Source organism: Enhydra lutris, unplaced genomic scaffold (genome assembly GCF_002288905.1).
Source record: "Enhydra lutris kenyoni isolate GAN:26980312 unplaced genomic scaffold, ASM228890v2 scaffoldscaffold25, whole genome shotgun sequence".
NCBI lineage: Eukaryota > Metazoa > Chordata > Mammalia > Carnivora > Mustelidae > Enhydra > Enhydra lutris.
In genome coordinates, this window is record NW_019154109.1 from 15,701,659 (window position 1) to 15,713,733 (window position 12,075).

General features: G+C 35.4%; 1 pseudogene; it reads right to left on the reverse strand.

Annotated features, from left to right (window-relative positions):
- Positions 1-9,841: 9,841 nt before the first annotated feature.
- Positions 9,842-10,201, reverse strand: LOC111151160 (annotated as a pseudogene).
- Between the last annotated feature and the right edge of the window lie 1,874 nt (positions 10,202-12,075).

A 12,075-nucleotide genomic window follows, 5' to 3' on the forward strand; every position in this document is an offset into this window, starting at 1 on the left:
TCATGATTCAAATGAATATAATGAAGTGGTTTGTGAGCTGCAAACATTTTTTTCCCTGTTGGTTTTAAAAACAGTAATATTGGGATTTTAAAAAAATGTTGTTCAAAAGTGACAGAGGTGTAGGGTCAGTTTTTAACTTCCCATCTTCCCTTGGACAAGCTTTCTTTCATTACTTTAGAACAGGTAAATCTAATATTTTTCATTGGGTTAAGATTAGTTTCAGAAAAATTTCTATACGTAATAATTAAGACAGTATTTTAACATATAAAATGATGCAATAATTATTCTTATCACCATACTGAAATTAACAAATTTTAAAAATAAAAGAGAATCCTTCATAATTATAAATGCAAAAAATCTCCTAAAGAATAAATCCATGAGGACTACACCTTAAATTACTAATACTCCCTTAGGAAACATATGTACTTCTTTGAATAACTGGATTCAAAAGAGAGTGATTTTGATTTAAAATAATTTGTTATTAAAATCTTATTTATATGTAAATATTTTGACATATAGTATAAAAATATACTAAATATAGGATATTTATAGTTTATTTCATATTAAAGTATTATGCTTAGTATTAGAGTTTATTTTAATTAATTTATTCACTTTGAGACATATGTATCAGAAACCTTTTGTAATGAGCATAAGAAAACACAAAATATTTAACTTAAAAATTAAGAAATTGTATCCATCTTCCAATGTAATATTTCTACTTAAAATCCCTCACTAGAATCAGAATTTAATTTTATTTCAAGTAATTTATTTTTTAAATTTTTAAATTTTAATTTTATTATTTTAGATTTATTTATTTATTTTGAGAGAGCGAGAGAGCACATTAGCAGAGGATGGGGGGTTGGGAGTAAGCAGAGGGAGAAGGAAGAAGGAAAGGTAGAATCTCTAGCTGACTCCCTGTTAAGCTTGGAGCCTAATGAGGGCTTGATCCCATGGCCTTGAGATCATGACCTGAGCCAAAATCAAGAGGTCAGTGCTCAATCAACTGAGCCACCTGGTATCGCACAAGTAATTTTTTAAAAATATTTTTATTTATTTATTAGAGAGAGAGAGAGATCATAAGCAGGGGGGAGGGGTAGAGGGAGAAGCAGACTACCTGCTGAGCGAGGACACTGATGATCCCAGGACCTAGATCATGACCCAAGCCAAAGACAGCTGCTTAACTGACTGAACCACCCAGGTGCCCAGTAATTCTTTTTTTTTTTTTTTTTTTTTAGACTATGAAGTATACTTGATAATTTATTCTTACTACAATTAGTATATAGACATTGCTCACTTGCTAGCATGAGACACTGTTGCATTTGTGATAACTGGATAACAAAAGTGTTGTCTTTATATGTATGTTTTTATCTTCCATGTTCTCCTCTAGATGTATTCTCCATCTTTCATCCTGCTCTGTACAGTGAGAAGCTGAGACCTGTGGATTGCAACACTACTCTCTGCCTTTTGTTCAAGTTCAGTTGAGCCATTAAGAGTCCACAGCCAGGATTTGGGGGTGAGAGAACGTATTTGACACAGTAAATCAATATTAAGATAAATGTTAGTCCTGGCATTAGGTTCTTCTCTTGTTTTATTTTGTTTTGTATTTTTTTTTTCTCAAGGTTTATTATTGCCTGTGCTGCTTTCCTTATAACAAAGCTTTCAGTTCCACATCAGTTTCACTGGAGCACATTCCCTTCCACGTGAGATGATGCTGATTTTGATTCAGGGTATACTCTTTCATCCTTAGCGATGGAGAAAATTAGCATAGTCAAGATGGATATTTTCTCAGCATGAGATACCACTTTGCATATTTCTGTTCCATTTTTATACAAGAAGGTTCTGCAGAGTTGTTTTAATTTTTATAAACAGAGGAAAGGCTGAGGAAACTTATTATAATTCAGCCTCAGAACTGTTATATGTTACTTTTAAACAACTCATCTCCACAATCTCGTGTCATTTTTAGCAACCTATGCCCTGTACTATAAAATGTGACATAAATGTGGAGACCATAATCTCATAGTTTTGAAGATGATTAAATGTCATAAGATATGTGAGCCATTTGGAACAGTTTCAGACATAATATATACTATATAAAATACTTGCTAAATTTATTAATAGCACATCCTCAAAAATATTCAAACAATGTATATTTTACAAACTATATCTCTAAATTTTGCAACTCTTATATTTGGTAATTAAAAACACACATACTATAATTAATGAGTCAAAGAAGAAATCATAATAGGAACAAAAAACCTACTTGGAACTAATGGTTAAAGGAATCACTGCATATTAAAAAAAAAGTTGTGATACAGTAACTGTGTTAAATAAAGGGAAACTTGTAATATTAAATTCTCATATTAGGAAAATTATAAGAGAGAAACTAAAAAAACTTAAATACTTGCAAAATGAATCATTATAAGTATATAGATACTTATTAACTATAGATTCATTCAAGATATATTTATCAGGCTGTTACTAAAAAGTAAGTAATTTTATATTAATATATGATGTACAACAATGCAAGGAGAATTTGTTCTCGCTGGCAAAATAGTATGATTCTCTTTTTTGCACTAATTCTGGAGTTCTTGCTGGGGTGATCAAATTTTTATTTTACTAGTCACATTTTCACATTTTTTTTGTATATTGTCAGTAAAAGTTTTTCTTCTCCGCTTTAGGTTATTATGTAGCTGCACTTTATGCTCTGTTTAAAATGGCATAACTAATAAAACCAGCAATTTATTGACAAAACAAATGACTACTGTATATACTGTAAGCAGAATTAATAAAATGCTTTATTGATAGAATTTATTTATCCCAACTGAGTAAGGTATGAAGGTAAAAATCTTTCCTTAAAGCCTGCCAATATTACAAAATTTACATTACTTGGGAGAAATCAGACACATTCAAATCACCTTCTAAACTGTCATCAGGGCTTTTATGTCCTGGAAATAATTGAAATAAAATTATTATAAGGGAATAAAGAAATTAGTTATAAGGGAAAGTGTATGTGGGTAGGGGAATTTAAACAAAGCTTTGTTTGACTCTGTATTTCTTGTGAATTTTTATCCATTCATTCCCAAATTATCTAATGAGCCTGGATAAATGGCACTGACCTTGTCAACCTGAGGTTTGTAAAGAGATTCCAGAAAAGAGACACATACTGAAGACACTACAGTTGGTTGTAATACAGTAACTAGGCATATATATGTCATGATGAAGCTGATAGGTTAACACATTTTAGTTCTGCCTCTAGAAATCATTGGCTGCATTTAAGAGACTTATTCAAAGTTGAAAATATTTTAACAAATAAACCAGGAGAGTATTTTATTTCTATATGAGACAGGCTTTTGAATTTTGTTGGTAATTTCAAAGATTATATTCCTGAACAATTATATTTATGTTTTATAATAAGAGGGTGAAGCCGTAAAGGATTGCCTTTATTTTTTTTTCTACCAGAGTACCTCAAATGGGAAAGGAGTATAATTACATAAGTCTTCCTTTTCTACAATGCATCTGGGATCACAGCCATGAAGTCTGCTGTTACTGTTGTTTTAGAATGGAATATGCTTCCTCTTAAATGTCCATGTAATGTTTACGTCATATACAAGATAGTTTTGTTTGGGAAAAAGATAATAAAATTTGATTTTGCTTACTTCTAGCCATATTCTTTGAGTAATATTTTATTCTATACTACTTCCACAGTCTTTGAGTAAGTATCTGAGTACAGAATGACCCAATATGTTTGTCCTTCGACTCAGAATTCTAACACTGTGGAAATATGTAGACATAACATGTGAATTAGACTGATTTATCCTTCCTGTCCAATATGGTCTATTTGTTGGTTTTCTCTGTAGATATATCAGTGTTTTCTGATTCTCATTCTTATGTCTGTTCGGACTAAATCTTTACTGCAATTTTAAACTAATATTTAGTTTCGCCTTTCCATCTATGTTTCTTTTCCACTTTGGTAACTAGCTGATACTGAATTCAGTATCTCTTTTTCTTTTAATGCTAACTTTAGAATTTACACTAACCACTGTGATATTTTAACTTATTAGACCTATCCTGTTTGGGATATTATAAATATTATTCATCTCAAATAGTGTGTCAAATCTATTGCTATTATTTATCCCCAAATTCAATTCTTTTTTTGTACATCTTTTGTCAAAATCACTGGAAGAAATATTTAATATCTAGAGCTTGCTAAATAAGTATTTTGTTCTACTACATACCACTAAAAGCTTTTTCTCCAGGATGGCATTAGAATAATAATAAATAGTCTTTGCCTCAATTATACTACTAGGTCTATATATGCTAAATTTACTAATGCCTCAGTGCACTTTCTCCACCTTGTTAAAAATAATATTATGAAAAGTTTAGTTATCTCTTTTTCCTAAAGTGATCACCTAAGAGTAAATTTACCAAGAAAGAAAATTTTACATTGTTGAATGCCTTATTCTTAGCAAAGCCATTTTAACCTCTGGGAATCAATTTCTTTTTTAAGATCTCCCTCCTAATTTGTCACAAGTGAAAGGTTATTTTCTCTTTAAACGTAGCAAGCTTTGTATTGCATTACAACCTAACAAAGTCTAACTTTTAAAACATTTTGAACAATTCTATTTCAAATTTGCAAAAGTGTAGTGACAATCTCAAATTTTGACATGTTGTTGAAACTAGCTAGTTAAAATGAAATTGACAATCACTTCCAAGTCATTTATTATAACTGTTCTGATCCAACAGTAGGCATAGAGTAGTGCTGGATGTCAACACCTTTCATTTATTTTCAGAACAATAAACACAATTTTGATAAAAGTCACAAATATAGCAGTCTAAAAAGAAATCTAAGAGAACATAAGTTTTTTAGGCACTGATTAGTTTCAAACATAAATTAAGTTTCCGGTTAATTTTGTTCTTTTATTCCCCTCTCCCAACCCATAAATTTACATATTAGAAGCTATCCTAAGGGGCTTTCTGAACATCTAGGGTTCTATAGATACTTGTAGTGGCAGCTTTACCATTCATTGACATTTGATGTTATACCATTTAATTTTGGAAGAGGACTTATTTTAGAGAAGAAAAGACAGGGAACTATTTTTCCAAGAATATTCACCTTAATTAGCTTATTTGAGATTAAATCTTCTCTAGACTATCAATATTCTGTATACACATTTGCTGCTTCCTACTTTCTCCCCTCCACTCTTCTTTTTTTCTGTTCTTTTCCATCTTTTTCAATATGTAGGTTGGGTGAACTATTCTTTCTTCTAAGTAAGGTGGTCTGATGGGATACAAAGGTTGAAGAAAAATATTTTACTCTTCCAACAAGAAGTTATGAAAGTTAGTGAAACTTTGATTAGACGTTTACTAATTTTGTCTTTCCTAATCATGACAAACAACAACCTAAAATAGTTCTTTTTGTATTGTAACCTATATCCCCTCTTGAATATAACGTCTTGGGTGGAGTAGCAGTAGTCATTATGAACATTTACTCACTCTGACTCTCAAAGGCACACATAACACATCAGCTTTAACACATATGTTAGCATACATTTGTACATGTATCTTCCTGCTCTGACTTGCATTATTATGTTTTAAATCTGGAAAGAGTTAGGGGTAACATAAACAAAATATTTCAAACAGAAACTCAACAAAAAATTAGATATTCAGGGAAAAACAGATAATAGGTGTAATAAACATATGAATATTATATCACTTACAAGAAACAGAATAGGGATATTGTAGCTTATGATTACACAGGAGAAACATTTTGAGATGATGATGAGCTCAAGTTAATTTTGCAATTGTAGAAACCTAAAAGAGTAGAAATGGAGATCTTTGCTGTTGAGAAAAAGAAATTGCTATATTCTGGTGTTGATTAAAGCAGCTAACAGTTGATTTATGCAATGTTTAAAATTTCTTTTGTGGTAGCTTTGCACTATGCCAGTTTAGAAAATCACATTTCCTAGAATTCTATTCTTTGCATACTCTCAGGTTATCACGAGGAATAAGACATTTTGTGGAAGAATTTCAGACACAAGAGAAGCAGCAGTTGCCTTATGTTTGCACTAGAAGGTGTGTACAGGGCATGCAGGGCTGTTGCAGCTCACACATGATGTTGTTATCTACCTGCTGGATCATGTGGTTGTCGTGAGAAGCAGTAGGGCCCATAGTGGCTCCGTCTCCTGAATCCCCTGCTTCAATTTCTTGAATCCTGAGCCAGCGTCATGATGAAGGGCTCCATTTTATTGATGAAGGAACAGAAGGCTAGCTGAGGACAAAGCAGAAGCTGGCACCCTACACCCCTCCCCCCTTTGTAATAGGTGTGACATTCTTAGACAAAACAAATAGTTAACTTGTAGAGATCACTGTGAGGGCCTGTTTAGCCAGAGTGATTCCATCTTGGATTAAACAGTCATTTTGTTGTTTATGCAGTAAAACTTAAACTGTCCCTGCCCCCTTCCCCCCCAGGGAACTTACTTAAAAACAAGTCCTGGAAACCAGTCCCAGGTAACAAAGCCCAAATACAAGGGTGGGTCAGGCCAGGTGGAGGTATCCAATCAGTGGGGGTGCATACTGTCTCCCTAGCTACCAAGGAGTATGGGCCCCGCCTTTGGGCGCTAATTCTGACCAAGGTGATAGTTCAAATGTCTACTATACGGTAAATTGTAATTCAATTGGTCACTTATGTGTGACCTAGCATGACTGTGTAGCTTTCTGTGTGTGTTACAATGCCATTGGCCACCTGTGTGTGGCCAGGCTCAACCACATGGCCTTTGCCCTTAAAGGCTAGTCTGTGGGGCAGAGAGGGGTCACCCTCTCTGTAAGAGGCACGGCCCTGAATGTTCGGTTTGATTCTCGACGCTTGGTGCAAAATAAAGCTTTGCTTGATCTTTGCTTTGTGTGAGTCTTGCTCCTTTAATCACGGACCCATTATTGGGGGACCTTTCAATCAGAATCCTGTAAAACTGAGTCTCCCTCAGTTTACAAATGTCCTAGTGATTTACAAGGAAGAAACTTTCTTATCAATAGCCTAACTTTCGAACACCCATAACTCAGTCCCTGAAGCCCTAACATCACGCTCCCCTCCATAAAATCGAGGGAGGCTAAGGCAGAGGGAAGAGTAAATAAAGTTAAATTTCTTCTAACCCTAAAGCTCATTGATAAGGAGCTGTGATAGCAGGTACTTGACATTCCTCCGGGAAGCTCCCAACTATCTAGTGTTAATGCCTTACTAAAAGGAAAAACAACCTTAACTTGACAATGGCAAGGCCTTAGGTATCCTGTAGGTCCTCTTTAGCATATGAAAGTTCTTTTGAAACGTCCTTTTTTCCTTACCTTTCCCAACCCCATAGTATATAATCAGCCACCCCTCACAACCCCAGGGCAGCAGATTTTTCTGCCCATGGGTCCTGTCCCTGTCCTTTAATAAACCACCATTTTGCACCAAAGACATCTCAAGAATTATTTCCTGGTTGTGGGCTCCAGACTTCATTCCACTGAACCTCACTTATATTCTAAAAGTTCATCATTATGCTGAAGAATACTTCCACTGGAAGTAGGAGGCTTAACAGCACTAAGATTCAGATTTCATCCCTTCTCATGGGTTCCATTCTCATGGGTTGCTTTCCACACTTATAAGGAACATGTTCATGTTCCTTATAAATTATGTGTCCTGCACTGAAACAATAACCTCACAAAAACCCTTTATTTAGCCCTATAAGTGTGCTGGGAAGAATCCATATCATAGGATATATGTGTACACACACACACTCACAGATACACACACACACACACACACATACACACACACACGGATTTCAGTTGACCGTGTGTCTCCAGGATCGCAGTCCCTGAGATTCAAAATAAACACTTGTGCTTGCTTTATAGCCTCGTTGTCTTCTTGGTCCACTCTTGCCACTTTAAACTTCCATGTGGGAAATTTTGGTTTTCTAGCTGTACTTTTTTCCGTGATTATCTAATTTCTTAACACTTGACAATTCAATTCACAGTATTTTATTCTTTTGACCTCTGTTACTCCCAGTTACAAAGCTTCGCCCATTACTTACAGCACTGCCTCAGTGATAGTGTATCATTGTTTCATCTGACAGAGGTCGTACTAGGTTTTTCAGGTTAATGGAGTGTCCTATTGATGTGGTTTTGGAATATAGGTGAAGTATGTTGGGGAGAGGTCTGGAGCCAATGGCCAAGAAAGAATTCTTGAGACATCTCAGGTGCAAAAAGGCGTGTGGTGTTTTTTTTTAATTAATTATTTTTATTAACATATAACGTTTTATTTGCCCCAGGGTTACAGGTCTGTGAATCATCAGGCTTACACACCAAAAAGGTGGTTTTATTAAAGCCCCAGGACAGGAACCCATGGGCAGAAAGAGCAGCTGCCCTGGGCTCCAGAGGGGTGGCTGAATATATACTAAGGGATTGGGAGAGGCAAGGAAAAAGGGAGGTTTCAAAAGAACTTTCATATGCTAAAGAGGACCTAGAAATACTGGAGGTCTTGCCTTATTAAGGTCGTTTTCCCCTCTAGCAAGGCATTAACATAAAGATAGTTGGGAGATTCCTGGAAAAATTTCACACATGTCCCACCCAGGAATGGAGGGTGGGGGAGGTGCAGGGTGTTAGCTTGTGCTTTGCATTCAGCCTTCCCTTTGCTCATCACTATCAAGTATCCATTTACATCTGGTAGCTAAGAATCTATATAGTGTGTGCTATTTTTATGTAGTCTTATTTTAGAATTGTTTCTATATAACAATGACTTCTTTGTTGTTGTTGATTTCCCTATTTACTGCCACAGTAATTCCAGTGCTTTCAACCTTATCGGTCTGGTTTCACCTTTAAAATATTTGTGTGTGTGTATGTTTGATGACACCTAGATTCTTGCTCATATGCTATTTCTGAAATTTCATCACCTTGACTTTTTAATCTCTTTTTCTATGACCTCTTGTTAATGGATCTATTCATGTATGTGTTAAAGCTTCAAACAAGGGTAAAAACTACATTAAAAAATTGCAAGTGTGGTTTACCACTGGCTATTATTTAAACCAATAATGTAATTGGTTGTAGATAATGCAGGAAGCCACAGCACAATGTTTACAGCAAAACAGCCTGATGGCTTGCTCCGCTTAATTCAAATGCTTAAACACGAGTTTTATTACTCCATCCTATGCATGTTGCCCCCTGCAAACAGCAAGTAATTAACATTACTTTAGATTAATTTTTTTCAGATACCAAAGCAATAATATATGCATTCAATTTTAGACCAGATATCAGGCAGAACTTCAGAAAACCTTTTGCATGTAATCAAAGGAACTCTACCAGGTTGTTTCACCTTTCCAATCACTTGTCAAGAGCTAGTTACATACAAGTAGAGAGCAACTTTCTTACAAACAAATGGGATAATCAAAAGAGGCACTTGATGTGGCTATTTTAAAAAGGAGCCATTTCAATATCGTTTCCATGCCTGAGTGGGTGAAATTTCAGTGAGAAAATTTGGTAATAGTATTATGACTACTATAAATATTGTTTCCAGCTAGCTTGTATTGAGTTATTAACATGAGATAAACAGAATGCTCTATATTACATGTGTTAATACCTAAGTGAACTCTAACAGTACAACAAATTAAATGCAGTAAAATGCTATTTGAATGAATCAGTAAAAGAGTTTCCACAGACCAGGCATAAAGACCCTAGGTTTTCTAAGTATGATTACCAAATTTTGTAATTTATTTTCAAACTTTTCTTGGATGTTGGGGGGGTTTGTTTTCATCATTCTTTTTCTGGTCATTTTTATTTTTTAGACAGTTGATAATTTGTTTAAAAGTTTGATTTAAGCATCCACAAATGTGACTTGAACCTCCACTTCTGGCTCAATACTGATAGAAGTAATTTGTTTAACAAACTCAGAAGGACCTTGAAAAATTAATAAGTCACTTGTGAATCCTCTTCTGAAAATGATCTCAAGTCTTGGAACTTCACAACTGGGAGTTTTTCTTATGGTGATTCTCAGAGTCTTGGTAGGCATCTGACCTGGTCCTTCCACTTTGAGATTCTTTTCCTTTATGCCTCTGAGCAAATCAGCACATACCTTCTACAAAGATTTTATTCTGTGGCCAGTTTGAGTAATTCTAATTTGGTGAGTCATCACCTCTGGTTCCATGGTTGTCTTCCCAGTGTCTTTAAAAGCCATTTGCAGTGGGTGACTGCCTTCTCCACCTGTTCCTTAGGGAGAGCAAATAGTGGGGAGTGAGGAGCAGTAGTGGGCTGTCCAGACCTCTCTGTGGCTACCCTTAAGTTCTACTCAAAGAGCTTTTGGTCATTTTTGAAAGGTCCCCCAATAACGGGCCTGTGATTAAAGGAGTGAGACTCATACAAAGCGAAGGTCAAGCAAAGCTTTATTTCGCACCAAGCATCGAGAATCAAACTGATCGTTGGGGCCGTGCCTCTTACAGAGAGGGCGACCTTTCTCTGTTTCACAGACTAGTTTTTAAGGGCAAAGGCCATGTGGTTGGTCCTGGCCATGCACAGGTGGCCAATGAGATTGTAACACACAGAGAAAGCTGCACAGTCATGTTAGGTCACACATAAGTGACCAATTGAATTACAATTTACCCTATAGTAGACTTTTGAAGTAGCCTATCACCTTGGTCAGAATTGGCGCCCAAAAGGCACCCAAAGGGTGGGGCCCATACTCCTTGGTAGCTAGGGAGACAGTATGCGCCCCCCCCCCCCAATGGGATGTCTCCACCTAGCCTGACCCACCCTTGTATTTAGGCTTTGTTACCTGGGACTAGTTTCTGGGACTTGTTTTTAAGTAAGTCCCCTGGGGGGGGAAGGGGGCAGGGATGGTTTAAGTTTAACTGTATAAACAACAAAGTCATTGTTTAACCAGACGGGAGTGCTCTGGCTAAATAGGTCCTTACAATTTTTACATGAACATTTTTCTTTTCTAGAAAATGAATACCTTCTTAGTACAGACTCCTAGTTTTTACAGGAGAGAGAAAAAAGTTTTTTTTTTTTTGCTTTTTGTTTTTAATTAAATAATGTGGGGCACCTAGGTGGTTCAGTCAGTTAGTGTTGGATCTTTGGTTTTGGCTCAGGTCATGATCTTGGGGTCCTGGGATCAAGCCCCACATTGGTCTCTATGCTCAGTGTGGAGTTTGTTGGAAATTATCTTTCTTTCCCTCTGTTCCTCCCCCTTCTCTCTTGCTCTCTCTCTAAAATCTTTTATAAATTAACTAGTTAATTAATTAATTGTATCATGTGTCTTTACTTTCACCTTGTATTTTTATAAGCATCTTAGCTACATATTCTTATGGCATTCATAATAAAGTATATAGAATTTAGCGTGGGAGGAATTATTATGCCTATTTGATATACAAGATAAAGTAGAGACAAAATTTTTTGATTGGTCCAAAGTCACATAGTAATTTTGTGATATATACACTAGCCACCATTTGAGACTCAGGCATTTAGACAGTTCATTTAGATGCACTTCACTAAAACTGTTTTCCATTTTTCTTATATCCCATGGAAAATTCTGATGAAATCTAAATTGAAGAGGAAAGAATTTATTTTATGCTATGTGATCTACCAACTTAATAAACAACTAACAGGGGCACCTGTGTGGCTCAGTGGGTTAAAGCCTCTGCCTTTGGCTGATCCCAGGGTCCTGGGATGGAGCTCTGCATCTGGCTCTCTGCTCAGCAGGGAGCCTGCTACCTCCTCTCTCTCTGCCTGCCTCTCTGCCTACTTGTGATCTCTCTCTGTCAAATAAATAAATAAAATCTTTTTAAAAAATAAAATAAAATAAACAACTAACAAATGTATGCAGAATATGGAAATTTCATCAGATTAAAAATCATCAAAAAGACATTATTTTCATATTTTGGATATAAAACAGTATTCTGGAAACTGCTATTTTTAGAAATCTTTAAAAATTTTACATTAATTTTTCATGGAAATTTTGACAGGTAATATGCTTTATATTTCAAAGGTATTTGTAAAAGATTGTAGAAAAAGTATCTCCTCTATAATTGTGTTCTTTGTGGTCATACATGCATG